General features: G+C 37.5%; 2 long non-coding RNA genes and 1 pseudogene across 4 annotated transcripts; all 3 read right to left on the bottom strand.

Moving 5' to 3' along the window:
• Window positions 1–111: 111 nt before the first annotated feature.
• On the bottom strand, window positions 112–7,537 carry LOC132304602 (uncharacterized; annotated as a pseudogene).
• Window positions 7,538–10,864: 3,327 nt separating this feature from the next.
• LOC132302450 (uncharacterized) lies at window positions 10,865–12,993 on the bottom strand. Its single transcript, XR_009480837.1, has 3 exons — window positions 12,790–12,993; window positions 12,068–12,125; window positions 10,865–11,924 (listed from the first exon to the last, which is right to left on the bottom strand). It is a non-coding gene; the product is annotated as an uncharacterized LOC132302450 (long non-coding RNA).
• A 5,896-nt stretch (window positions 12,994–18,889) lies between these two features.
• Window positions 18,890–24,495, bottom strand: LOC132302449 (uncharacterized). Of its 3 annotated transcripts, XR_009480835.1 has the most exons (7): window positions 24,175–24,495; window positions 22,856–22,902; window positions 22,527–22,637; window positions 20,672–20,737; window positions 20,040–20,097; window positions 19,781–19,896; window positions 18,890–19,680 (listed from the first exon to the last, which is right to left on the bottom strand). It is a non-coding gene; the product is annotated as an uncharacterized LOC132302449 (long non-coding RNA). The 3 variants fall into 3 exon arrangements; XR_009480834.1 differs by having other exon boundaries at window positions 18,890–19,896; XR_009480836.1 differs by lacking the exon at window positions 20,672–20,737 and having other exon boundaries at window positions 18,890–19,896.
• Window positions 24,496–27,282: the final 2,787 nt, after the last annotated feature.

The following is a 27,282-nucleotide window of genomic DNA, read 5'->3' as shown; positions in this document are numbered from 1 at the left end:
CAAGAAATTCCTGAACTCGATCAAGGTTACTTATATCATTTTCAATTTTTGCTGGATGTTTCTCATTTTGGAGAATCCATTCGTTGGGTAACGAAATGTCTTTCCAGGCAATTGTTTTTTTTTTATTTGTATATTAGCGTCAGAAGTGCTACTTTGGATTAATAAAGTGTGACCTTTCATATCTTTGTGAATTGCTTTAATATTAAGATTTGTCTTGATTGTTTTGTAATAAATTCTGTAAATCAAACCTAAGGGTTGAGACCCAGGGAGCATAAGGTAACCTGATGTTTTAATATTGGTAAGGGTTTTCAGTAGGTGGGGGTCACTTAGACTAAGGGTGAAATCTGGGTAACAATTGAAATAGGCTTGTTTCCATTACTCCTAAGAGACCAAGGTTATAATTGATGAATCTAGCATCTCTAAGGGCCAATAAGACAGAGGCATTAATCTCTCTGGTTGTGAATGGGGTTGACTACTACTTGAACTAGGCCTATGTGGATGAAATTGTATCCTCTATCCCTATGTCTTTTGATTACTTCAGCTGTGAGTAACCGACATTTTTCATGTTCTTTGGATATATATTTTTTCTACTGTTTTGCCTGTGTAATCACTGATGAAAGTTGACTTGAGGAAACTAGTTTCATAAATTTCTTTAGTTGGGACTCGTGGGATATTCCAATCTCTAAAGTCCAAGTTACTATGTTCTATACGATATTCTTCTTTGTTAACTATGTTGGGAATTGGAGGAAGAGGGGGTAAACTGGATCGAGAGCTCACTGAGGAGGCGGATCTGAATAACCTATTCATGATTACTTAATACAGACTAATCTTGTTTAGTCGGCTGGTTAAAACAGGCTATTTTCATGACTCTGTTGTCAAGCTAGTATCTATATCCTATCCAAGCGCTCATCCGCTCATGCCACACCCCGCTTAGGCCCTTCACCGGGACTTACTGTTTGGTTCCTAGGACTTATTGTTTGGATCTAGACTCACAGGAAGGAAATAGAACTGACATTTTAGATTCAATAAATAGAATGTTTCAGAGAAGATGATACAAGCCTTAGTAACATTACTGAAAGTTACCATCTCAGCCTTATATATAATATAAGGAGGTGTATAACCTAGTCACCTCCTTATATCCTAGTCAACATCTCAGCCCTAGTCACCATCTCAGCCCACATTAATTTCTAATGGCAAGAATCTATTGTCAAGATTTTGTCAAAAAAAAAAAAAAAATTGTTGTTCTAGATCTAGCACAACCAGGATAAAGATAGAGGCATTGACTGGGAGGTGTGACTGTATTTCCTATATATATATATATATATAATATACGTAAGTGGTGTAGCTTGCCTCACCTATGACCTACCTAAGAAAGTTCTACGGAACATGTTTTAGTGTTGTAACCATGTTTCACCAAACCTATATACACACACATGTATGTATATCTCCTTTTGGAGATCAATTTGGAGGTTATCATAGGTTTTCTTTATTACAACAAAAAGAAAAATTTGATTCTATTAGGAAGCATAATTCTTTCAAAATTCAGTGAACCCATCTTGATAAGCTTATACATGTATGGTGGAAAGTCAAATCTGAGGGGATGATACCTTATCTTCTTATCTACAAGTGGAGTGCAAGGTAGCTGTCAAAGTCTTACATTGCCAGCTTATGCAATTAATTTTGATAGTGATTTTCTTTTTTCTTTTTCATCCAACCCTTGTACAACAATAACAAGAAGCCTTTTTCTCAATTGCAGCTCTGTTTAAAGCCATAGGCTCAGTCAAACCACATGTTATCATATCCTTTTTCCTACGTTAACTTTGGTTTTCCTCTTCCCCTATCATTACCCTCAATGTGGACCATGTCACTCTTTCTAAATGGCACATTTAGAGGTCTTCTTTGCACATGTCCAAATTATCTTAATCGATTTTCTCTCAGTTTATCTTCAATTTGTGCTACCATATCTCTATTTTTCTTATGAGGTATGTGATTTAAACTAGATTTTTTGTGGAAGAAAATTCTATCCAAAAGCTGCCATAAAGAGAGGGGGTGTGATCTCATAGGATGATATTTAAAATTAATAAAGTACTTATTACTTCATGTGCTTTTGTTCATGTCTTTTTTTTTTTTTTTACTCCCCCTTTTTAGATAGCGATTCCTGAATTCAGTTTTGGTGTTGAACATTTAGAAATGGATCCCATTGTGGGATTGATACCTAATGGCCACTCTAAGGCATACTTGGTTCTTCCTCACTTCTGTTTTGATTGACTTTTTTATTCAGAATTATAAAATTGTTTCATAGTTATGGGAATGAAAACTTCCATGGTTTGGGATTGAAAACTATCACCCATATTAGGCTTTGCATTAGTAGTTTCAATTCATATGTTGTCGAACTTCCAATAATGCTAATTCCAAGGTACCAATTCTATGCAACCGAACATAACATCACTATTCTAAGTTTTCTACTACTAAAAGGCACTTTTTTTGCCACCGCAGAGTTAAAGAGCAAGTTTCTAAACTAAAAGCACTTATAATCATTTCAACCACAACATCAGACATACAAATTTGTTCTGATCCCACTGCAAGGAAGATCCCAATCTCATACCATCATTTTATTCTGTTCTTAAAATGCCCACACCATCTCCGAAAAAAGAAAAAATAGGACAACCTACAATAGAATTTTGTATACTTTCTTATACTATCTTACTAAACTTCCTCTGGGAGCATGACAAATTCCCACCACTAACATAACATGGAAGCAACCCAAACACCCCCCTGTATCGGAATTATGTACAGCTCTAAGTAAAACGAAATGTTGAATTATGAACTATGATGTTTTTAACTTGAAAATAAGTTTCAGCTTTCGAGAATCGTCAAGCACAAAAAATGTTTCAAGAGTGGATCACAATTGTCCTGGAAGCACCACTTAAGAATCACAACAAACAAGCCTCAATGAAGAAAAATAAATTTTTAAGGTAGTGAAATACCTGTCCCGAGGTTCAATGAGTAAACAGGTCCCATGTCCTGATTTTCTTTACCAAGAAGCCACCGCAGGAAACAAAGTTGGTTTCTCTATACTTGAGCCTAAGAGTTCCTTTGAACAGAAAAAATAAAAAACTAGTCTTTTTAAATACTACATTAAGAATAATAACAACAATTTCATTATATAGATATGAAAATTCAAGGACAATCAAAACCTCAAATATATTGATTGCAGAAAAATGATCGAGATGATAAATACACGTAACTTAAGTAAACATCAAAGCAATAGAAGATAACAACAACCCTAGTACAGAAAAACCAGTTATACCCTGATTTTCTTTACCAAGAAGCCACCGCAGGAAACAAAGTTGGTTTCTCTATACTTGAGCCTAAGAGTTCCTTTGAACAGAAAAAATAAAAAAAGAAAAATAAAAAACTAGTCTTTTTAAATACTACATTAAGAATAATAACAACAATTTCATTATATAGATATGAAAATTCAAGGACAATCAAAACCTCAAATATATTGATTGCAGAAAAATGATCGAGATGATAAATACACGTAACTTAAGAAAACATCAAAGCAATAGAAGATAACAACAACCCTAGTACAGAAAAACCAGTTATATCCTGAAACAACTCCACTGATAGTTTAGTCATAGAAGGAAGAAGATGCAAGCCCATAACCCAATATTAATATCAAGGAAACTGCAAATTCGAGAAAATATGAACATGCCCTGATCAATTAGGTACTCTCCCATCCTCTCAACTATCATGTTACACTGTCCTGGGGTTACTGGTTCATCATAGATACCAAGATGAGAGCTTGACCAGTTTTCTTTATACCAGAGCCCTGAGAAACAAATATTGAAACAACAGTTTATAAGGTTTAGAAGAGTTCCGATTTTTTCATGCCTGAAACTAATCCAAATCCAAATCCAAATTGAGAATTGAGTATTATGATGTCTGTTGCTTTTTACTGACCAGACAACTGGGAAAACCATTATTCAGGCAACCATATTTAATACTGTAATAAGTTCATTTCGGGAAAAAAAATTTTGCTGTTCCGAGAGCAGTCACTTTGTGCAAATAATGTCTAAAGATAGGCCTCTCTACCAATGATCAAAAGGGTGTTTTCCATGTAGTTTTAACGAACTCTAGTAAATTGAGTTAGACGAGAAACATACTTAAGAAATGGCTGCGTGTTTAATTTGCAATGCTTAGACCAGCCACACTGCACAGGCTGTCTAGTATCATCATGAAAGAAAAAACTAAAAAGCAGCCAAGGCATGCAATGGTGTATGAGTGGATCTTAGAAAGGTCATGGTGGAGGAATGGTAAATTAGAGACATCTAATCAGCAAAAACACTTGAATGATAATAATTAAGAAAAAGCAAAAACAAAAAGCATCCAAGCTTCCATGCAATTGTGTACAAGCAAAATTTATGAGATCCTATTAATAGTGAGTATCTCATGTGAATTCATGGAGGATTATTATGCTTCCAATAGGCATACCAGGTGTAAGGGTCCATAATATGTGCTGAACAAGAAAAAAAAATTAATCTAAGTAGATACAAAATAATGTCCAGAAGAGAGGGTCCACACATGAGATTTGAAAATGCCAAAAGGTGAAGTGAGAATGAAAGTATACAACTGAAACTTGGCTTATATATATATATATATTTGGGTAAATAAAACTTGGCTTATATTGCATACCATTAAAATACTATTGAACTGTCCAATTCATGAATTTCAAAAACAGAGATGTAGAACAAATTGAACAATGCTTGTTATTCGGAGATTACATCGAGACTACTGTAGTGCGTAGCATAGTACAAACAAAAAGGTGAAAATTAAAGATATAGAAAACAGAACATGCTTAATCCAGATTAGCTGACAAAACTCAGAGACGGAACAACATAAGAACCATCAATCATTTATTTTCTCTAGCAAGGAAAAATTAAAAAAGCTTAAACAATATAAAGATGAAATACCTTCTTTCCACGAATAACAGCTCCAGGCTTCCCTTGGATTACCGTGTACTTTGTGCCACCAAGATGTAGTCCCGTAGGAGCAAGAAAGCCAGCTTCCTCAAAATCTTTCATGATCCCAGTCATCTCTTTGGGCTTGAACTGCAAATAAACAGGAGACTTCATAGTTAATAATCAAGACAGTACACAATCAACATGTGAGAAAAGCAAATATTGAAACTTACAGAAGTGTATAAAACACAAAAAATGAGTTGGCACAGTAATAAACACAGTAAGCATGGAAAACACGAAAACATAAAAAATTACAGATGATATGGAATCAAAATCTAATGAAATTTTAATAAATAACAGGGCTAAAACAAACCAAAGAGAAACATATATCCCATTATTTACATTATTAAAAAAGACCATAAAAATGAAAGCTTTGCAACACAAGTCATGCAAGGAACCATAAAAAATACAAAAACCATAGATTCAGAAAAGAAGGATCTCTTGTGACATATCATATTGAGAACATTTATCTTTTCTCATAATTGATTGAATAATAATGCAATGGAATTGACATTTTTTTAAGAACCAAACATGTCAATCACATATCAGATTATCTGACAGAGAAATTCCAAAACCATAAGAAGAAAAGAAAAAGAATTACATGCAAAAACACACACACACATTAACACAAAGGCATTTGTGGATGTATGTGAAAACAAAATTAAGAATGTACACACACACACATATAATTTGAACATCCATGTTTGTGTATATAGAAATGCATGTATATATGTGAGTTTGATCATAACTGAACAAACCGAAGGAGAATCACTAGTCAGAATTACAGACCTAATCAAACTCAGGAACCAAAAAATTGATGGAGTACACAGTCTAAGTATGAGTTGTACAGATCCATAGAAAACCAATTACAACCAAATAGCGTAAATTTGAAGAGAGACAGGATAAATCAAATTAACTAATCAACGCAATATAATCATTAATAACCAATATTATAACTTAACAGATTAATAAAAATAAATCTCGAGTAGAAACATAATATATATAGAGAGAGAGAAACCTCGGGAAAAGAAGAGGTCTGAGCCCATTTGTTGCCGTCGTGGCCGGTGATGGATTTCCCTATCTATGCCTCAAATCGGCTGTTTTTCAAGCCTTTGACTCTGGCCATAGAACTCGTTTTCTTGCTTTCTGCCTCTGCACTCGTTATGCCCACGCTCGAAGGGTTGCTTTGGTCATATAGCCGGAGAAGGGTATGAAACCGAAGGTTAGCAAAGAGGTCTCACCAGGAATGATGGAAAAGCTAAAGCACTATTTCCTGAGTTCCTTAAGGATGGAAAGAAGACCACAACAATGCTGAAAGCGAAGCGACACGCTAGCTCTTTACTTAGTTCGATCGGAGATTCGTTCTTTAGCGAAGGTGCGGTGAGCTACGGGTGATCTTGAATGAGTTCGGCTAGCCGGGAGACTCCAATAAATGACTCTTGTTGATTACGAGAGAGAGAGAGAGCGAGAGCGAGACGGAGAGAGCGATACATTTAGATGCTTAAAAGCTAGCGGCTATCAAGTGTGGTACCAGCTCTTGAAAGCGAATATTAAAATGGAATCATAGAGTGGAGAGATGCACGGATGCTTGTGACAGAGCGAAATTACTATTTTATAAAATGGTATAATCATTTGAGATACCGCGTATAAGAACCACAAGAACCACTTAACGGCAAGTATGGTAATCACGAGTTCTTGAAAGCTAATAATAAAATGAAATCATAAAGTAGATTTACCACTTGAAGTGTTTGGGAGCAGGACACACGGATGCCAATGACAAAACGGAATTACTATTTGATAGGGTGGTATAATGTGCTTAGGAGCATGTGAGAGTGCTTAGAAGCACATGACAGAGTGTTTGGAAACGCATGATAGAAATGTTGATGACTGAGCGTTTGGAAGTGCACGAAAGAGCTAGATTAATGCCGAGAAACTAGGCAAGCTGTACTCTGGAAACTGAAACTGATCGGAATACATTCTAAGGAATATCAGGAGAACCTAGAACTTGACTGGCCGATTCTACAAACCGGGTTTGGAACAGTCCAAACAAGGAAACAGTTATATATATCTTTTTTCACAATAATAGGCCCAATCCGACGGAGCCCAAAATCTTCTCAATTCAAAAAATAGGCCCAATGTCCTAATTTGTATAATAGTTAATCCCACCCTATTCTCACAATAAGAGTGCGAAAGAAAATTGATGAGAACAGAGGGAGGCGACAGATGAGATGCGATCGATGGCGGCTGTAAGAGAGACGGCGAGGCAGATCCGGCGGGACAGATCCGGCTATTGAAGATGGCGGGCTGTGAGGATGTTGATGGCGCCGGCGAGACAGATCCGGCCGTGAGGATGGAGATGGCCGGCGAGACAGATCTGGGTCTTGGACTTGCAGCGCGGCAAGCTTGAGGATGTTGATGGCGGCTCGCTGCACCGGCGAGTTGATGGAGCAGTTCATGAGGGCGAAGACTGTGGCCGGAGACGAAGGAATGATGGCGGACTGAATGTCAGACATGACGAAGTCGTGGTGAGGTTGTAGAATGGAGCAGGTGGACATGGCCGAGTACAAGGTGAACTATCCCACGCTCTATGCTGTGGAATCTGAAAACAAGGATGCCAAGCTCTTCAACTGTATTCAGAGAGGACGTCAAAAATCGCTGGAAATGTTGCCCGTATTCTTCATGCTCATGATTTTGGGAGGAATGAAGTAACTGATCTGGGCTTCTCTTGGGGTCTTCTACATAGCCGCCTTGAAAAGCCATCCAGAAATTGAAGAAGCAGTGAGGTAAGTGTAATTACTCCTACCAAAATATAAGTTGTTATACAGAACACTATGAGAGACCAAAGGCACTAAGACAACTGAAGGCTCCTGTGTTCTCAACACAACGGTCAAGCAAGTGATTCAGATAAGTAAGGTCGGGCTAGCCGTTATAATGTAGCCTATATATATCTTCTCTTTGTGTCATCATTTACATTTCAATTCAATACAACTTCAATATATCTCTGTATATCTCTGTCTTTCTCTATCTCTCATAATCAACATGGTCTCAGAGCCACCGCCGATGAGGCTTATGCCGACATCTCCGGCGGTGGTCCAAGGTCCTCAATTAACCCAACCTCTGAGTCATCTCCGGCGAAATTACTATTTTATAAAATGGTATAACCATTTGAGATACGGCGCATAAGAACCATTTTAAGGCAAGTATGTTAATCACAAGCTCTTAAAAGCTAATAATAAAATGAAATCATAAAGTGAATTTACCACTTGAGGTGTTTGGGAGCACGACGCACAGATGCCTGTGACAAAACGGAATTACTATTTGATAGGGTAGTATAATGTGCTTAGGAGCATGTGAGAGTGCTTAGAAGCACATGACAGAGTGTTTGGAAACGCTTGATAGAAATGTCGATGAATGAGCGCTTGGAAGCGCATGAGAGAGCCAGATTAATGCCAAGAAACTAGGCGAGCTGTACTCTGGAAACTGAAACTGATCGGAATACATTCTAGAGGAATATCAGGAGAACCTAGAACTTGACTGGCCGATTCTACAAACCGGGTTTGGAACAGTCCAAACAAGGAAACAGTTATATATATATTTTTTCACAATAATAGGCCCTATCCGACGGAGCCCAAAATCTTCACAATTCAAAAAATAGACCCAATGTCCTAATTTGTATAATAGTTAATCCCACCCAATTCTCACAATAAGAGTGCGAAAGAAAATTGATGAGAACGGAGGGAGGCGACAGATGAGATGCGATCGATGGCGGCTGTAGGAGAGCCGGCGGGACAGATCCGGCGGGACAGATCCGGCTATTGAAGATGGCGGGCTGTGAGGATGTTGATGGCGCCGGCGAGACAGATCCGACCGTGAGGATGGAGATGGCCGGCGAGACAGATCTTGGTCTTGGACTTGCAGCGCGGCAAGCTTGAGGATTTTGATGGCGGCTCGCTGCACCGGCGAGTTGATGGAGTAGGTCATGAGGGCAAAGACTGTGGCCGGAGACGAAGGAATGATGGCGGACTGAATGTCAGACATTACGAAGTCGTGGTGAGGTTGTAGAATGGAGCAGGTGGACATGGCCGAGTACAAGGTGAACTATCCCACGCTCTATGCTGTGGAATCTGAAAACAAGGATGCCAAGCTCTTCAACTGTATTCAGAGAGGACATCAAAAATCGCTGGAAATGTTGCCCGTGTTCTTCATGCTCATGATTTTGGGAGGAATGAAGTAACTGATCTGCGCTCCTCTTGGGGTCTTCTACATAGCCGGCCGCCTTGAAAAGCCATCCAAAAATTGAAGAAGCAGTAGAGAACGAGCACAAGGGCAACGAATCCGTATTCTTTGGGCAGCAACTCGATTCCGGCCATTTTTCCGATTCCGATCGACTCTTGAAGCTAAGAAGAAGATAGTGAATAAGATTGATTTTGTGAGAGACTCTGATGTGGTGTGCGATCGGCGGCGACAGAGATGAGCAGTGGAGATGGGCAGCGACGGCAGATGAGATGACAGTGCTGGCGGCAGAGATGAGCAGCGGAAATTGTGGTGAAGAATCCGGCTGAGGTCCGCTCGGCGACGGTTGAAGAATCCGGCTGAGATCGCGAATCCGTTCTGATGAGAGACAGCGGGCCGGCGGCTGAAGCTTGAGAGTTCAGAGACAGCGGGCCGAACTGGAACAGCGGGCTATGGAAACTGAAAGATATGGGTTTTGAATTTTTGATTCTTGCAGACTTTGTAGTTTGCAGTTGCAGAAAGAGAGGACAAGGTCAGAGTTGAGAACGAGAACAGAGGCGGAGACGATGACTTAGAGGTTGGTTTAATTGAGGACCTTGGACCACCGCCGGAGATGTCGGCATAAGCCTCATCGGCGGTGGCTCTGAGACCATGTTGATTATGAGAGATAGAGAGAGACAGAGATATACAGAGATATATTGAAGTTGTATTGAATTGAAATGTAAATGATGATACAAAGAGAAGATATATATAGGCTACATTATAACCCGACCTTACTTATCTGAAGCACTTGCTTGACCGTTGTGTTGAGAGCACAGGACCCTTCAGTACATTCTTTGATTTGCCCGTTGTCTTAGTGCCGTTGGTCTCTCAGAGTGTTCTGTACAACAACTTATATTTTGGTATATATGTGGTGGGGTTTAAAAATTACTTTTCTTAAAAAAGTTAAAATTATATTACAATTCTAAGACTTAATAATTTCAAAAATTGCACTAAACTCCCTTATTAGCCCTTAGGAGAGAAATCTAGTATAATTTTAAAGACTTAATAATTTCAAAAATTGCACTAAACTCCCTAATTAGCTCTTAGGAGAGAAATCAAGTATAATTTTAAAAATTATAGAGGTCCGCACAATTTTGCCAAACTTTAGAAAAGGTTACTCTAAATTACCCTTAAATAATGTAGCAATGTCAAACAACTTTGTGCTTTAATTTAAGGTTTTTTTTACTTTATGGCTGTTTAATATTGCAAGAGAAATAAAGATCCAATTTTTGTTTTCTCCAAATAAGTAAATATGCAACTTAGACAACTAATTATTGCATTTTGAACAAATCAAGGAATCAATCCAAACTCCACCAATATATAAAACATTCAACCTGAGCACAACCTAAGCTCCAAGGCTCCAAACCGAAATTATACTTGGATTAATCAGATTAGTCCAGACTTGTGTTCCTAATAATATTCTGATAATAGTTCCTACTAATTTCATTTTCCATTTTTTCTTCTTTTGGCAATCATAAGCACGTCCATAACATCTGCGCATGCTCGTGTAGGTGAGAATAAAGAAACATGAAATGGATTGATGTTATAGAAATTCTCGTGTCATATCAGATCCAGTTGGAGAGTTTATTAGGATGGATAGGCAGCTTTACTTAACAAGTTAAGCTTGTGAATCGAATGACAAATGTCCAACACGTTATCAGTAGTTTAGAGCAATTCCAATCCTAGTCTGTAATCGGATGTCCTTAACCTGTTAAGGTAGACAAGGAATAAGTCTTGCTGTAGCGCGAGTTCGGATGAAACAAAATGTTGGAGGTTCTTGTCCCACGTGAGAGTGTCTTGGCTTATAAGGGCCAAACACTCAGCCTGTTAGAATGGACTTGATACACAAAAACCCCTCCCAATAAGGACAGAGTAGGACTCGCATCCATGTTAGAAATTACATGACTAGAGAGAAGCTCCCCTTTTTATAGAGACTGCAAACGAAAAAGTAAAAACCAGAGTTACAGACTCACAAAATATGACCAGCCAACATTAAAATGAGAAAAGTACCAAGTCAAATCCAAATGAAATGCAATGACATAAGTATCACCAGACTAAATAAAGACAACCATTTTGTCAACCTACCTCAATCAAAAACTTACAAATGGCTAAATTCAAGACGAAAATTTAAAAAAGAAATACAGTGAACAGAAAGCAAAAACAGAATATGCAATGGCAAACATTATAGTAACTGCTGAGTGGCAAAGAAGCAATACACTTGATGGCTGATCTTTGGATGCTTGACACAATCTGGAAGAGATGAACATATATTTAAGTGAGATAATCTAATTCACTCAAACCGATATAAGCAACCAAGTGAGTTCCATCATCCCCTCACTGTAATGTAGCCTCCTTTGCACTTTAGAAAAGCCATAAGATTCTTTCGGTCAAATCAACATGGCATGGTATCTAAAAAGAAGCAGTAGGGTTAGCAGTTTGATTCTTTACCTAATCAATCAGAAAAAAATGGCAAAAAACAAAAAAGAAGGCCCTCTGACTGTATAGCAACCTTATGCTAATTACTCAAACTCATCTGATTTGGTATGGGGAAAAGGAATGCTTCCATTTGCCAAGTTGAAGAAAGCCAGAAAAGCATTCCCAAGAGCAACATCTAATACGCCGCTTCTGCAACATTACAAATTATTGGTGAGAATTATTGTTAGACCAATCATCAATATCAAAAGTTGATAATTCTCCATTCAAATACAAGAAATGTCCCAATTTGAAATTATAAAAAAAATGAAGTGCAAATAAGACAAAGCACATACCATCATCATTGTCGTCAGCCATGTTGAAGTCATCTTCATCGTCATCAAAATCAATGTTCTGTGAGATTATTCAAAGCGTCAATTACAAACGAATTTCAACAGAGAAATATGTTCAAGCTTTTATAGACAAAAGATATTAAGAAACGTAAGGTTTTAGATTTAAGGTAATTAGCAAACAATATGAGCAACAGAAAACTGCAATCATTGGAGAATCACAAGATTATAAATCTAAGATAATTTTGATAGGTAACATGAACCCCATAAGCTGCAATCAGTAGTTCATTGCTGTTTCGTACCCCAGCATTCCAACAAACTTTCTTCTCATTCTCCAAACAAAGCTGATAAAAAGCCAGCTTATATAATAAAGGAACTCTCCTATGATTAAAGCAATACTTGTATCCAAATAAAGGGATAGTAATATAAAGTCCCCAAGAGTTGCTTAAAATCATATATCTCAAGCTACATTTGACAAGCAAAATAATTTCTTTCTCAACCAACACAATCAAATCAGCCTGACCACAGGATCCAGCTTAAAAACATCCATTAGCTAATGATGGGACCCAATGCTCCTTCAATGTTAAATTGGATCACTATGCCATCTCTTCAGCAATCAGCATTCACTGCCTTGATTTAGGAACTGCCAACCATCATAGTTTACGTTCCACGTAATCCAAGGAATGGTCCAATTCCATGTAACCAATTCGTGACCAAAAATAAATTACCTTCCATTTGGAGGCTAATTAGTTAAGGTTGCCAACAAGAACGACCCTACACCAAAATAGCAGTGCCTGTAGCCATTAGAAAATAAGAATATAAATATGGTGCCCGTTGATAACTCAGGCTACAGTATAAATGCTTTTCTGCTTTTATTTGTAAATTTTTTTCCTACAGCTTGTTGATGGTAGTTCGTGAATAGGATGAGAGATCGTTCCACGTAAGCCAAGAGATCTGAGATCAGTATCCAAGTGGGGATCCAAACAACACCTGGGATTCTCTAGGTATGGAGATTAAGAAAGGGAAGGCCGACCTCGGTACCATGCAACCTCGAGCTTGTCAGAGGATAAGTGTTAATGTGGTGGTTGTGTGTGTTTAAGGCTGATTAACACCCCTATTTATAGTGTTTTCCTCTTCGGTCAATGTCTTTTGGTCCTTTAGCTAAGCCCGCTCTTATCCACAGGTTTAATAGTCTCTTCCTCTGACGGATGAGACATTGATGGATGGGCCGCGGCGCTTTGCCCCCCAGTCAAAGGAGGTAACAGCGCTCCCTAATTAATGCGGGTCTTATTAAATGTCTTTCGCAATTAATGCATTGCTTATCCTTTATCGCTCGAGCTTAGGTACCGGGTATCCTTTCCCCCTTGTGCTGGCCTCGGACTGAGGTGACCCCTTAGATCTCAGCCACCTATCCACATGTCCTCAAATTCCCGTGCTTCAGTGGGGATAGGCCCCTTTCGAGGTCCTGCCTTCATGACCTCGCAGGTTCCCATCCCAGTTCTATCCCGAGGTCTTCTTTGCCAAGAAGGGAAACATGTACACAGGTTAGTCGATGTTGCTCTTTCAGAGAGCACCCTCGAGCGAGCCAGGGGGGGGAGGAGCCCATCCGACTGGAGCGAGGCGCGTCCACAGTAGAGGAAGGGTAGCGACCCCTCCCTCGACCAGTGAGTTCCGTTATTGGATAGGTAGCTTGAGAAAACCTAATCCAATGTGGGCACGCCAGGTCAGCACTGGCCAGTTGTGCCTATGTTGCAGAGGTGGCGCCACTTAGTCAGCTATCGTGGCGCGGTCATCAACAGAGCTCAAAAGAGAAGTTTATAAATAAAATGAGCTATCTCGGAGAGAAGAGTGAATTGAAAATAAAAAATGTTTGAATGGAAAAAGACTGCAGTGGCTCAGAATGTTTGGGATACTTCATAATTTATGTGATCATCGAACTCAGACACTGGGGAAAATGGGTAAGAATTAATCTTTAAGAAGAAGTTGTACGTTTGAATCTCAATTACAATACTTAAAACTTGGGTGATTCTTAAGTGTTTTAGGCATCATTCATAAGAACCACTTAACGGCAAGTATGGTAATCACGAGTTCTTGAAAGCTAATAATAAAATGAAATCATAAAGTGGATTTACCACTTGAGGTGTTTGGGAGCACGACACACGGATGTCTATGACAAAACGGAATTACTATTTGATAGGGTGGTATAATGTGCTTAGGAGCATGTGAGAGTGCTTAGAAGCACATGACAGAGGGTTTGGAAACGCATGATAGAAATGTCGATGACTGAGCGTTTGGAAGTGCACGAAAGAGCCAGATTAATGCCGAGAAACTAGGCAAGCTGTACTCTGGAAACTGAAACTGATCGGAATACATTCTAGAGGAATATCAGGAGAACCTAGAACTTGACTGGCCGATTCTACAAACCGGGTTTGGAACAGTCCAAACAAGGAAACAGTTATATATATATTTTTTCACAATAATAGGCCCAATCCGACGGAGCCCAAAATCTTCTCAATTCAAAAAATAGGCCAAATGTCCTAATTTGTATAATAGTTAATTCCACCCTATTCTCACAATAAGAGTGCGAAAGAAAATTGATGAGAACAGAGGGAGGCGACAGATGAGATGCGATCGATGGCGACTGTAAGAGAGACGGCGAGGCAGATCCGGCTATTGAAGATGGCGGGCTGTGAGGATGTTGATGGCGCCGGCGAGACAGATCCGGCTGTGAGGATGGAGATGGCCGGCGAGACAGATCTGGGTCTTGGACTTGCAGCGCGGCAAGCTTGAGGATGTTGATGGCGGCTCGCTGCACCGGCGAGTTGATGGAGCAGTTCATGAGGGCGAAGACTGTGGCCGGAGACGAAGGAATGATGGCGGACTGAATGTCAGACATGACGAAGTCGTGGTGAGGTTGTAGAATGGAGCAGGTGGACATGGCCGAGTACAAGGTGAACTATCCCACGTTCTATGCTGTGGAATCTGAAAACAAGGATGCCAAGCTCTTCAACTGTATTCAGAGAGGACGTCAAAAATCGCTGGAAATGTTGCCCGTATTCTTCATGCTCATGATTTTGGGAGGAATGAAGTAACTGATCTGGGCTTCTCTTGGGGTCTTCTACATAGCCGCCTTGAAAAGCCATCCAGAAATTGAAGAAGCAGTGAGGTTAGTGTAATTACTCCTACCAAAATATAAGTTGTTATACAGAACACTGTGAGAGACCAACGGCACTAAGACAACGGGCAAGTCAAAGAATGTACTGAAGGGTCCTGTGCTCTCAACACAACGGTCAAGCAAGTGATTCAGATAAGTAAGGTCGGGCTAGCCGTTATAATGTAGCCTATATATATCTTCTCTTTGTATCATCATTTATATTTCAATTCAATACAACTTCAATATATCTCTGTCTTTCTCTATCTCTCATAATCAACATGGTCTCAGAGCCACCGCCGATGAGGCTTATGCCGACATCTCCGGCGGTGGTCCAAGGTCCTCAATTAACCCAACCTCTGAGTCATCGTCTCCGCCTCTGTTCTCGTTCTCAACTCTGACCTTGTCCTCTCTCTCTGCGACTGCAAACTACAAAGTCTGCAAGAATCAAAAATTCAAAACCCATATCTTTCAGTTTCCATAGCCCGCTGTTCCAGTTCGGCCCACTGTCTCTGAACTCTCAAGCTTAAGATTGATTTTGTGAGAGACTCTGATGTGGTCTGCGATCGGCGGCGGCAGAGATGAGCAGTGGAGATGGGCAGCGACGACAGATAAGATGACAGTGCTGGCGGCAGAGATGAGCAGCGGAAATTGTGGTGAAGAATCCGGCTGAGGTCCGCTCGGCGACGGTTGAAGAATCCGGCTGAGATCGCGAATCCGTTCTGATGAGAGACAGCGGGCTGGCGGCTGAAGCTTGAGAGTTCAGAGACAGTGGGCCGAACTGGAACAGCGGGCTATGGAAACTGAAAGATATGGGTTTTGAATTTTTTATTCTTGCAGACTTTGTAGTTTGCAGTCGCAGAGAGAGAGGACAAGGTCAGAGTTGAGAACGAGAACAGACGCGGAGACGATGACTCAGAGGTTGGGTTAATTAAGGACCTTGGACCACCGCCGGAAATGTCGGCATAAGCCTCATTGGCGGTGGCTCTGAGACCATGTTGATTATGAGAGATAGAGAAAGACAGAGATATATTGAAGTTGTATTGAATTGAAATGTAAATGATGATACAAAGAGAAGATATATATAGGCTACATTATAACGGCTAGCCCGACCTTACTTATCTGAATCACTTGCTTGACCGTTGTGTTGAGAGCACAGGACCCTTCAGTACATTCTTTGACTTGCCCGTTGTCTTAGTGCCGTTGGTCTCTCACAGTGTTCTGTATAACAACTTATATTTTGGTAGGAGTAATTACACTTACCTCCCCTGGGGTTAGGCCTAATTACAGGTGGTACCCCTAACGTTTAAAAAATTACACCGCCCTCCCTCAAGGTTAGCTCCGTCCTAACACTTAGCCCCCTCCGGTGAAAGTCAACGCCGGTCAATGATGATTTTTGATGACATCAGCACTTTTTAACCCTGTAATACCACATTTGCCCTTATTATATTTGCAAAGACATTTTAACCCTTACTTTTGTATTAAAATAACTTATATACCTAAAAAAAAAAAAAAAAAAAGGGACAAATACTATGTAATATCAGTGTGTGTGTGTGTGTGTATCCTCATCACTACCGAGATCGCCACTGCCCCAATAACGGCGGCTTCATCCTCTGCGCCCACCGCGCCTTCTACCCTTCGTCGGCTCCCTCATGGCTACTTAGTATTCCTCTCCGCCGTCCGGCATGCCTCGCCGCCTTCCCCATAATATATATCTACTGGTATATATATATATATATACACATACACACACACATTGGCTCATTCTAGATCTACATATATATACATAGCTGCAAATCGTCGCCGCCACAACAATCGCTGCTGAAATCAATGGAGCCCCTTGCCGCCGGCATCTATGGAAACCCCTCCGCCGACAGAGTAGCTCTCCTCCTCGGCTTTGCCGTCCGTGGGTACACCTTAATCCAAAAACCCCCATAGATCAAGACCTATTCGAGTTCTTCATCAATCTGAACTTCAATCAACCCAATTGACAACATCGTCTTTTGCGAAAGCATCATCCCTACAACGATGACCGAGACGAACTCAATGAGTACCAAAAGACTGACAACTTTAGCGTTGTCAAATCGTCATCATTTCACAAGTCTCGCAGCTCTCAATTGATCGGCGACTCGAACCGCTTCACCAGCGAGAATCGGCCGAGCTCACTACGATTTCTGAATTCGGATTTGCATCTAATCTGGAGTTTTACCGGGTGCGACTTCGCCGGTGAATATTATGGCAATCACGTCCATGTCGGCAAAGTCGAGGCGGCAGATGTTCATGTTCAGATCGGTGAATTTATGCCAGAGATGGTAGCTCTGTTCTGCCCTGCCCATACATCTATATATCTATACATAAGTTTGACCAGTTGAAACACTTTCTTGGATCCATCAAGTTTTCTTCTTCCTCAGTCTCCTTATTTTAGGTCGTTACCGTTGGCTTCACCTGTGGATGATAGTGCCGTGTTGGTTGTCGTTGTAGAAGAGTCCGCTAGTGGTGATGATTATGATGGTGGTGGTTGTGTGGTAGTTGTCTGTGTATGTATTCATGGTGTGTGTGATATAGAAGGAAAGTTGAGTGGTAATGATTAATGTAATGGATCATCAGAGGAAATGGCTACATTGAATAAAATTGGTCGCCGGAGAAAATGGTTTCCTTGGTGGGTGGGGGACAACGGGCGGCGGGGGTTTGTACATGTAGGTGTGTATTTGCTACACAAGTATAACTTTATTTGTGGACAATATAGTAATTTCACAGTGTCATGTCATATTAATAAAATATTAGAGGGTGTTTTAGTCATTTAACATGGTCAATGGCCGGAATAAAATGCCGATCAGTTTGGAGAGAGGTCAGTGTAATTTTTTAAACGTTAGGGGTACCGCCTGTAATTAGGCCTAACCTCAGGGGAGATAAGTGTAATTACCCCTATTTTGGTATATATGTGGTGGGGTTTAAAAATTATTTTTCTTTTTGTAAGGGTCAAAAAAGTTAAAATTATATTACAATTCTAAGACTTAATAATTTCAAAAATTGCACTAAACTCCCCTATTAGCTCTTAGGAGAGAAATCAAGTATAATTTTAAAGACTTAATAATTTCAAAAATTGCTCTAAACTCCCCGATTAGCTCTTAGGAGAGAAATCAAGTATAATTTTAAAAATGATAGAGGTCCGCACAATTTTGCCAAACTTTATAAAAGGTTACTCTAAATTACCCTTTAATAATGTAGCAATGTCAAACAACTTTGTGCTTTAATTTAAGGATTTTTTTATTTTATGGTTGTTTAATATTGCAAAATAAATAAAGAACCAATTTTTGTTTTCTCCAAATAAGTAAATATGCAACTTAGACAACTAATTATTGCATTTTGAACAAATCAAGAAATCAATCCAAACTCCACCAATATATAAAACATTCAACCTGAGCACAACCTAAGCTCCAAGGCTCCAAACCGAAATTATACTTGGATTAATCAGATTAGTCCAGACTTGTGTTCCTAATAATATTCTGATAATAGTTCCTACTAATTTCATTTTCCATTTTTTCTTCTTTTGGCAAGCATAAGCACGTCCGTAACATCTGTGCATGCTTGTGTAGGTGAGAATAAAGAAACATGAAATGGATTGATGTTATAGAAATTCTTGTGTCATATCAAATCCGGTTGGAGAGCATCACGAGTTTATTCTTGTGGATCGAATGACAAATGTCCAACACGTTACAAGTAGTTTAGAGCAATTCCAATCCTACTCTGTAATCGGATGTCCTTAACCTGTTAAGGTAGACAAGGAATAAGTCTTGCTGTAACGCGAGTTCGGATGAAACAAAATATTGGAGGTTCTTGTCCCACGTGAGAGTGTCTTGGCTTATAAGGGCCAAACACTTAGCCTGTTACAATGGACTTGATACACAAAAACCCCTCCCAATAAGGACAGAGTAGGACTCGCATCCATGTTAGAAATTACATGACTAGAGAGAAGCTCCCCTTTTTTTAGAGACTGCAAACGAAAAAGTAAAAACCAGAGTTACAGACTCACAAAATATGACCAGCCAACATTAAAATGAGAAAAGTACCAAATCAAATCCAAATGAAATGCAATGACATAAGTATCACCAGACTAAATAAAGACAACCATTTTGTCAACCTACCTCAATCAAAAACTTACAAATGGCTAAATTCAAGACGGAAATTTAAAAAAGAAATACAGTGAACAGAAAGCAAAAACAGAATATGCAATGGCGAACATTATAGTAACTGCTGAGTGGCAAAGAAGCAATACACTTGATGGCTGATCTTTGGATGCTTGACACAATCTGGAAGAGATGAACATATATTTAAGTGAGATAATCTAATTCACTCGAACCGATATAAGCAACCAAGTGAGTTCCATCATCCCTCACTGTAATGTAGCCTACTTTGCACTTTAGAAAAGCCATAAGATTCTTTCGGTCAAATCAACATGGCATGGTATCTAAAAAGAAACAGTAGGGTTAGCAGTTTGATTCTTTACCTAATCAATCAGAAAAAAATGGCAAAAAACAAAAAAGAAGGCCCTCTGACTGTATAGCAACCTTATGCTAATTACTCAAACTCATCTGATTTGGTATGGGGAAAAGGAATGCTTCCATTTGCCAAGTTGAAGAAAGCCAGAAAAGCATTCCCAAGAACAACATCTAATACGCCGCTTCTGCAACATTACAAATTCTTGGTGAGAATTATTGTTAGACCAATCATCAATATCAAAAGTTGATAATTCTCCATTCAAATACAAGAAATGTCCCAATTTGAAATTATAAAAAAAATGAAGTGCGAATAAGACAAAGCACATACCATCATCATTGTCGTCAGCCATGTTGAAGTCATCTTCATCGTCATCAAAATCAATGTTCTGTGAGATTATTCAAAGCGTCAATTACAAACGAATTTCAACAGAGAGATATGTTCAAGCTTTTATAGACAAAAAATATTAAGAAACGTAAGGTTTTAGATTTAAGGTAATTAGCAAACAATATGAGCAACAGAAAACTGCAATCATTGGAGAATCACAAGATTATAAATCTAAGATAATTTTGATAGGTAACATGAACCCCATAAGCTGCAATTAGTAGTTCATTGCTGTTTCGTACCCCAGCATTCCAACAAACTTTCTTCTCATTCTCCAAACAAAGCTGATAAAAAGCCAGCTTATATAATAAAGGAACTCTCCTATGATTAAAGCAATACTTGTATCCAAATAAAGGGATAGTAATATAAAGTCCCCAAGAGTTGCTTAAAATCATATATCTCAAGCTACATTTGACAAGCAAAATAATTTCTTTCTCAATCAACACAGGATCCAGCTTAAAAACATCCATTAGGAACTGCCTTGATTTAGGAACTGCCAACCATCAGAGTTTACGTTCCACATAATCCAAGGAATGGTCCAATTCCATGTAACCAATTCGTGACCAAAAATAAATTACCTTCCATTTGGAGGCTAATTAGTTAAGGTTGCCAACAAGAACGACCCTACACCAAAACAGCAGTGCCTGTAGCCATTAGAAAATAAGAATATAAATATGGTGCCCGTTGATAACTCAGGCTACAGTATAAATGCTTTTCTGCTTTTATTTGTAAATTTTTTTCCTAGAGCTCAAAAGAGAAGTTTATAAATAAAATGAGCTATCTCGGAGAGAAGAGTGAATTAAAAATAAAAAATGTTTGAATGGAAAAAGACTGCAGTGGCTCAGCATGTTTGGGATACTTCATAATTTATGTGATCATCGAACTCAGACACTGGGGAAAATGGGTAAGAATTAATCTTTAAGAAGAAGTTGTACGTTTAAATCTCAATTACAATACTTAAAACTTGGGTGATTCTTAAGTGTTTTAGGCATAATTTAAATTCACTAAAAAGGATCAAAATTTCAAGTGAAAGAAACACTCTTGTTACTGAACACAGAACACTATCAGTGATAAAAGTTCAACAACTTTCCTCTGAATTGACAAATACACATTTAAATAAATATATACATATTATGTACTTACATAATGCTCAAAGCTATACAGATTCCTGGTTCATCTTCTAGGTTTATTTCACGCCGACTGAAACCTCATTGGAATTGTGGGCTATTTTCCATTTCTATCTCTACCAAACCGTCACTTTCTTCCTTAAGAAGGACAACAATCTCTTTGTTAGCCTGTTTTTCAGTTGCAAAGGTTATTTTTTTGGAAGCATTTCATGACTACCTCATTCCAGGTCAAAACCAATGGGATGACATCATCTTCTGTTACGTTTCATTCAACTGCTAGTCTTCTTGACTGCTCCTCATGTATCTTGGATGGGCTTGGTTGAATTTTCAAGCGTTTATTGCATGTTGTTTTAATGCATTAAACATGATGATATAGGTTTTATTCTTTCATTGAATTTCATAATTATATTTTTCATTTTTGAATTTATGTGTATCTCATAGTCTTAGTGTTCATTATTGATGATGTAATTCGGCTCTCATATCTCAACCTTTACATTGGAAATATGTGTCCATGGACTTGACGGAATTCTTACAGCAAGTATCAGGTATTGTAGTAATTTCTTCAGCGAGCTAAGGTTTTCCCTATAATCCGATTGGATGTAAGGAGTGTTTCTCCCCTCATTCAGCTCACTCTGCTCCAGATTTGGATGCTCAGGCAAGATCACCGTGGGATCTCTTGGAACTTAAGATTAAAAACCCACATGAATTGCCAGGAAATTACAATGACCAGAAATGGAACTGATATGGAGTCAACAACAATTAGGAAGATAATTAGGTTGATGATATATAAGCTCGATGATTACCAGATTCTGAGCTTAATCATAATTTTCCTCCCACGTTTGACAATTGCAATTTTTTAGTTAACAATGGTTCTAGTTTAGGCTGCTGAAGAGACCATAGCCGAATTTTCTTTTATGTACTTTTAAGGACAACAAGAGGATAAAAAATTGAGGATATCATTCACCCCCATTATAACACAAAATAAACCGTGGCAACATTGCCAGTCTTGCCTTCAAGCAACTATGAGTACTGTAAATGGTTCAATAATTTTTTTCAAGGACAATTTTAAACTTGGGAAAACTCAAACCCCCTTGAACTGAATTTCCTCCTATTCTACCATACAACAGTACTACAACCAAAGCCTTAACCAGCAATATCCCCTTACTCAAGCATATGTATATAAATGAAAAAGAAGGCGCTCTTCATGAAAACAACAAATGCAGGTGTATGAGCAGGCAACAAAAATAGATCGGAAGTAGACTGACATTCAAAGTATGGACATAGAGTATAAGTTTTGCTTAGAGACCTGATTATAATCCCCATCATCACTGAATTCTTCGTCCCCCTCTTCGATTCTTTCATCATCTTCTTCCTCTTCATCTTCTTTCTTTTCTTTTTCACCTTTCTCATCTTGTCCCTAGGCATTTCACGTAAACACCAACATAACAATTTATTGAAATGAAGAAATTCCAGCCAAAATCAAGAAAACCAACCCAGCGCAAGGAGAGAACCAAAAAACTAAAAAATAAATAAATTAATAAACTCTGACAGTCAACGTTCTTCTTGATTGTTTCACTGAAGTGATCTTTGACAAGAGATTGTCAGTAGAAGGGCAACTACGCTATACATCATTACCTGATCTTTCTTTTCAAGCTTCTCAAAGATATCTAATTTCTGCAGATCTGTCACATAAACATCTTAATCAGTTTGATAAAATAACCAGTGGCATTGTATTGTACCATAAAATGACAGAATTGCGAACAAATTAACAAGGACCTCAACTTTGGCAAAATACTAATATTACCAACCTTCATCTGTGGTGAGGTGGGACTTTAGATAATCTATCTTTATAAAATTTTGGACTTAAATTCATTCAGAAGTTCAAATAAAAAATGAGGACAACAAAAATGAAGATTTAGATGCCCTGAGATTTAAAATTTACATATAATGTTATTCAGCCTAATCAAATTCAGACAGTCAAGTTATGAAAAGCTTCAAAAAACCCTTGAAAATAGTATAAGAAATGAATGCATAGCTACTCTTTTACTAATTGTTAAGATGGATAGATGTGTCAATATTGACAAAATCTGAGTCTATTTGCTTCTTCATTTGCAAGAGGAGATTGCACGTGAAGGAAGGGTGGTGGAACTTGTGATATATATTGTTATGTCATTTTCTAACAACTTAAACTTTTGGGACAATCGGTGTTCTAACAGTGGCATCCATGTAAGCTCCACACGTTAATAACAATGCGTGTCCGCATGACCAATATTTCTCGGTCTTACCTACCGTGGAGCTCATCCTTACAGATAAAACTCGAAACAAGCAACACATCTTGAGGAGATTTTCCCACATATAACTTCAACAATAATACATGTTTCGAGGAGTTCTTCCCCACAAATAAACCTAGAAACAAATAACGAATTAACTAGGAGAAAATGAGGTCTGATTTGTCTGGCATAATTGGATAGCCAACCGTATTCCACAACCACAACCCATCACAAAAGGATGATTGCAAATTCAGAAGTTCAAAATTATCCTTTATATTGTCTAGTATACATTATTTATCACTCGGATTTTTTTTAATTTTTTTTCCCTGATGTGGCAAAACCTGTGACTAATTCAGCAGGAATATATTCATTGCTAATCATCACGAAGTCTGAAAGTTTGGGCTTCTTCCGTGTGGTTTCATTTTCCTTGACAACTGACAACACAATTAGGATGCAATTAAGATCAAAATACCAAAACTAGAAACAATTAAGTGACTAGATGTCTTAAAAGTTTAAAACTATAACTGAAGCATGATGGAGCTGAAAGAACACTGCTGCAAACATGAAACTCAATAACAAATATGAAAAATTAGACAAAGAACTAAATAAAAAAATATGGACACTTAAGTTGTATCCTCCCCCATCCTCCTTTTTCTTGCTAAAAGAAAGTCTCAAACTACTGACTGCTTACTCATTCGGGTTTTGTCTCTGTCTTCGTCTTTAATATAATAAGGGGATGAATTCCAAAATTCCTGCAAATCGGAATTCCTATCAACCAATAAGGTTTCGTCTTTAGTCACCCTTTTGTCATCAGGAGAGATTTCAATTTCCTGCAATTGTATGAATAGCAATTCGCATAACAATAATTTGAGGGGAAAAGATTGAGCATATAAAGTTAGTAAAGGATTTTAAGTAACATTGGTTTTTCATGGGTAACAGAAAAAATGAAAGAGAGGAGCAAAAAAAGGATCACTCACAAAAAACAGGGAAAAAAAATATATCTAAAAGAAACTTTAAAGATTTATTCTATCTTGTAGTTGCGGATACATACGTTGACATTTGACACCAAACTAATCAGCAGAGCTTAAAGGAGAAATGAAACTTCCTTTTTAAAAAAATTTGGGAACTTTTTTCAATTTTAGAGAATTTACTAAGGCTGTGTTTGGCAGGTATGGAATTTCAGCTTTAGAATTGAAATTGATGGAAGTTTTTTTTTTTTTTTTTTTTTTTTTTTTTTTTTTTGTGCGATTGCTCATATTTTTATTTAGTTTCCATTTGGTTTGATGAAAATAGTAAGAAAGGAAAAAAAATAAAATAAAATAAAGTGGATAAAAAAAAAATCCGATTCCTTTTTTCTTTTCTTTTCTTTTTTTTTTTTTTTTTTTTTTTTTTTTTGCGATTGCTCATATTTTTATTTAGGTTCCGTTTGGTTTGATAAAAATAGTAAGAAAGGAAAAAAAATAATAATAATAAAGTGAATAAAAAAAAAATAATTTTCTAGTATGTAATTTGTTACGAAGAAATTTTCTTTAAGAAAATTATACGAAAATATCATATTATAGTTTGGATACTTAAATTACCCTTATTTTATAAAATAATAAGCAATTAGTAATAAAATATATTTAAAAAATGCTAAAATTTTCAATTAATTTAGACATTTTGAATTACTATTATTCATATATAATGAAAACAAATAGGAATGGAAGTCTTAATTAAAAATTTATCAATGATAAAATTTTTAGTGGACTCCAATTATTTGAAACCTAGTAAAAAATTATTGTTGTTTCCAAATATAAAATGAAATTGTGTTGGGTAAAATAGGAACACTATATAAAATGACATGCTTTCACCCAAAAATAAAATTTCTCCGTGTTTTGTAAAGGAAACATTTTAAAGAAAATAAAGGGTTATAAGAATCCTAATTTTCAAAAACTTTTCATTTTATATCTAACCAAACTATAAAAAAGTTTTAAAATTTTCTATTTCTTTTTTTTTTTCAAATTGATTCCATCTAACCAAACGAAGCCTTAGAGAATTCATGAAAAAGCTTTGTTGGTATGGTGGGTTGTCTTTCCCGAGGCTTCGAAAGGACAAGTTGGTAAGATCGTAAGAGCTTATATTTGGTATGTATGGGGTTTAAACATTATTTTTCCTTTTGTAAGGGTCAAAAAAGGTTAATATAACATTACAATTCCAAGACTTAATAATTTCAAAAATTGCACTAAACTCCCCTATTAGATCTGAGGAGAAATCAAGTATAATTTTAAAAATTATAGAGGTCCGCACAATTTTGCCAAACTTTAGAAAAGGTTACTCTAAATTACTCTTTAATAATGTAGCAATGTGATTATTTAATAACCAAAATCAAGAAAACCAACCCAGCGCAAGGAGAGAACCAAAAATCTAAAAAATTAATAAATTAATAAACTCTGACAGTCAACGTTCTTCTTGATTGTTTCGCTGAAGCGATCTTTGACAAAAGACGGTCAGTAGAAGGGTAACTAAGCTATAAATCATTACCTGATCTTTCTTTTCAAGCTTCTCAAACATATTTAATTTCTGCAGATCTGTCACATAAACATCTTAATCAGTTTGATAAAATAACCAGTGGCATTGTATTGTACCATAAAATGACAGAATTACGAACAAATAACAAGGACCTCAGCTTTGGCAAAAATACTAATATTAGCAACCTTCATCGTGTGGTGAGGTGGGACTTCAGATAATCTATCTCTATAAAATTTTGGACTTGAATTCATTCAGAAGTTCAAATAAAAAATGAGGACAACAAAAATGAAGATTTAGATGCCCTACAATTTAAAATTCACATAAAATGTTATTCAGCCTAGTCAAATTCAGATAGTCAAGTTATGAAAAGCTTCAAAAAATCCTTGAAAATAGAATAAGAAATGAGGTCAAACGCGGATGGAATGCATAACTACTCTTTTACTAATTGTTAAGATGGATAGATGTGTCAATATTGACAAAATCTGGATCTAGTCTATTTGCTTCTACATTTGCAAGGGGAGATTGCATGTGAAGGAAGGAACTTTTGATATACATTACTGTGTCATTTTCTAACAACTTAAACTTTTGAGATCATTGGTGTTCTAACAGTGGCATTCATGTAAGCTCCACAAGTTAATAACAATGTGTGTCCGCATAACCTATATTTCTCGGTCTTACCTATCGAGGAGCTCATCCCTACAGATAAAACTCGAAACAAGTAACACATCTTGAGGAGATTTACCCATACATAACTTCAACAGTAATACACATTTTGAGGAGTTCTTCCCCACAAATAAACCTCGAAACAAATAACGAATTAACAAGGGGAAAATGAGGTCTGATTTGCCTGGCATAATTGGACAGCCAACCGTATTCTACAACCACAACCCATCACAATAGGATGATTGCATATTCAGAAGTTCAAAATTAGCCAGAGGAGTTCATTTCTAAGTTCTAACATAGAAATCTGCAGACACATCCTCTTAATCCTAATACTTTTTTTGCAATCCAGTGCCATCTAAACAATTTACCAAATTTCTGCGCTAAAATCAATTGATACAAATGGACCTAATATTAAAGAACAATGCTGAGTCTCCACTACTGGTGAACTAACAAAGATATTTTGGTATAAAGGGATTAGTTTAGCAAAAAGATGTCGTAAATAAGAAAAAGATGATCACCCTAAAAGATAAGTAGCAGAGAAACAAAACGAATAGATTTTGTCTAATCGGACCTGAATCTGGATTCAATTTTCGTCTCACTTCCTTTTTTCGATTTTTCTCC

This window comes from Cornus florida, unplaced genomic scaffold (assembly GCF_030987335.1).
Source record: "Cornus florida cultivar Cherokee Brave unplaced genomic scaffold, ASM3098733v1 CherokeeBrave_3.0.0_Hap2_Chr04, whole genome shotgun sequence".
NCBI lineage: Eukaryota > Viridiplantae > Streptophyta > Magnoliopsida > Cornales > Cornaceae > Cornus > Cornus florida.
The sequence above is the reverse complement of the archived record's forward strand: the minus strand, read 5'-3'. Positions and strand labels throughout refer to the sequence as shown.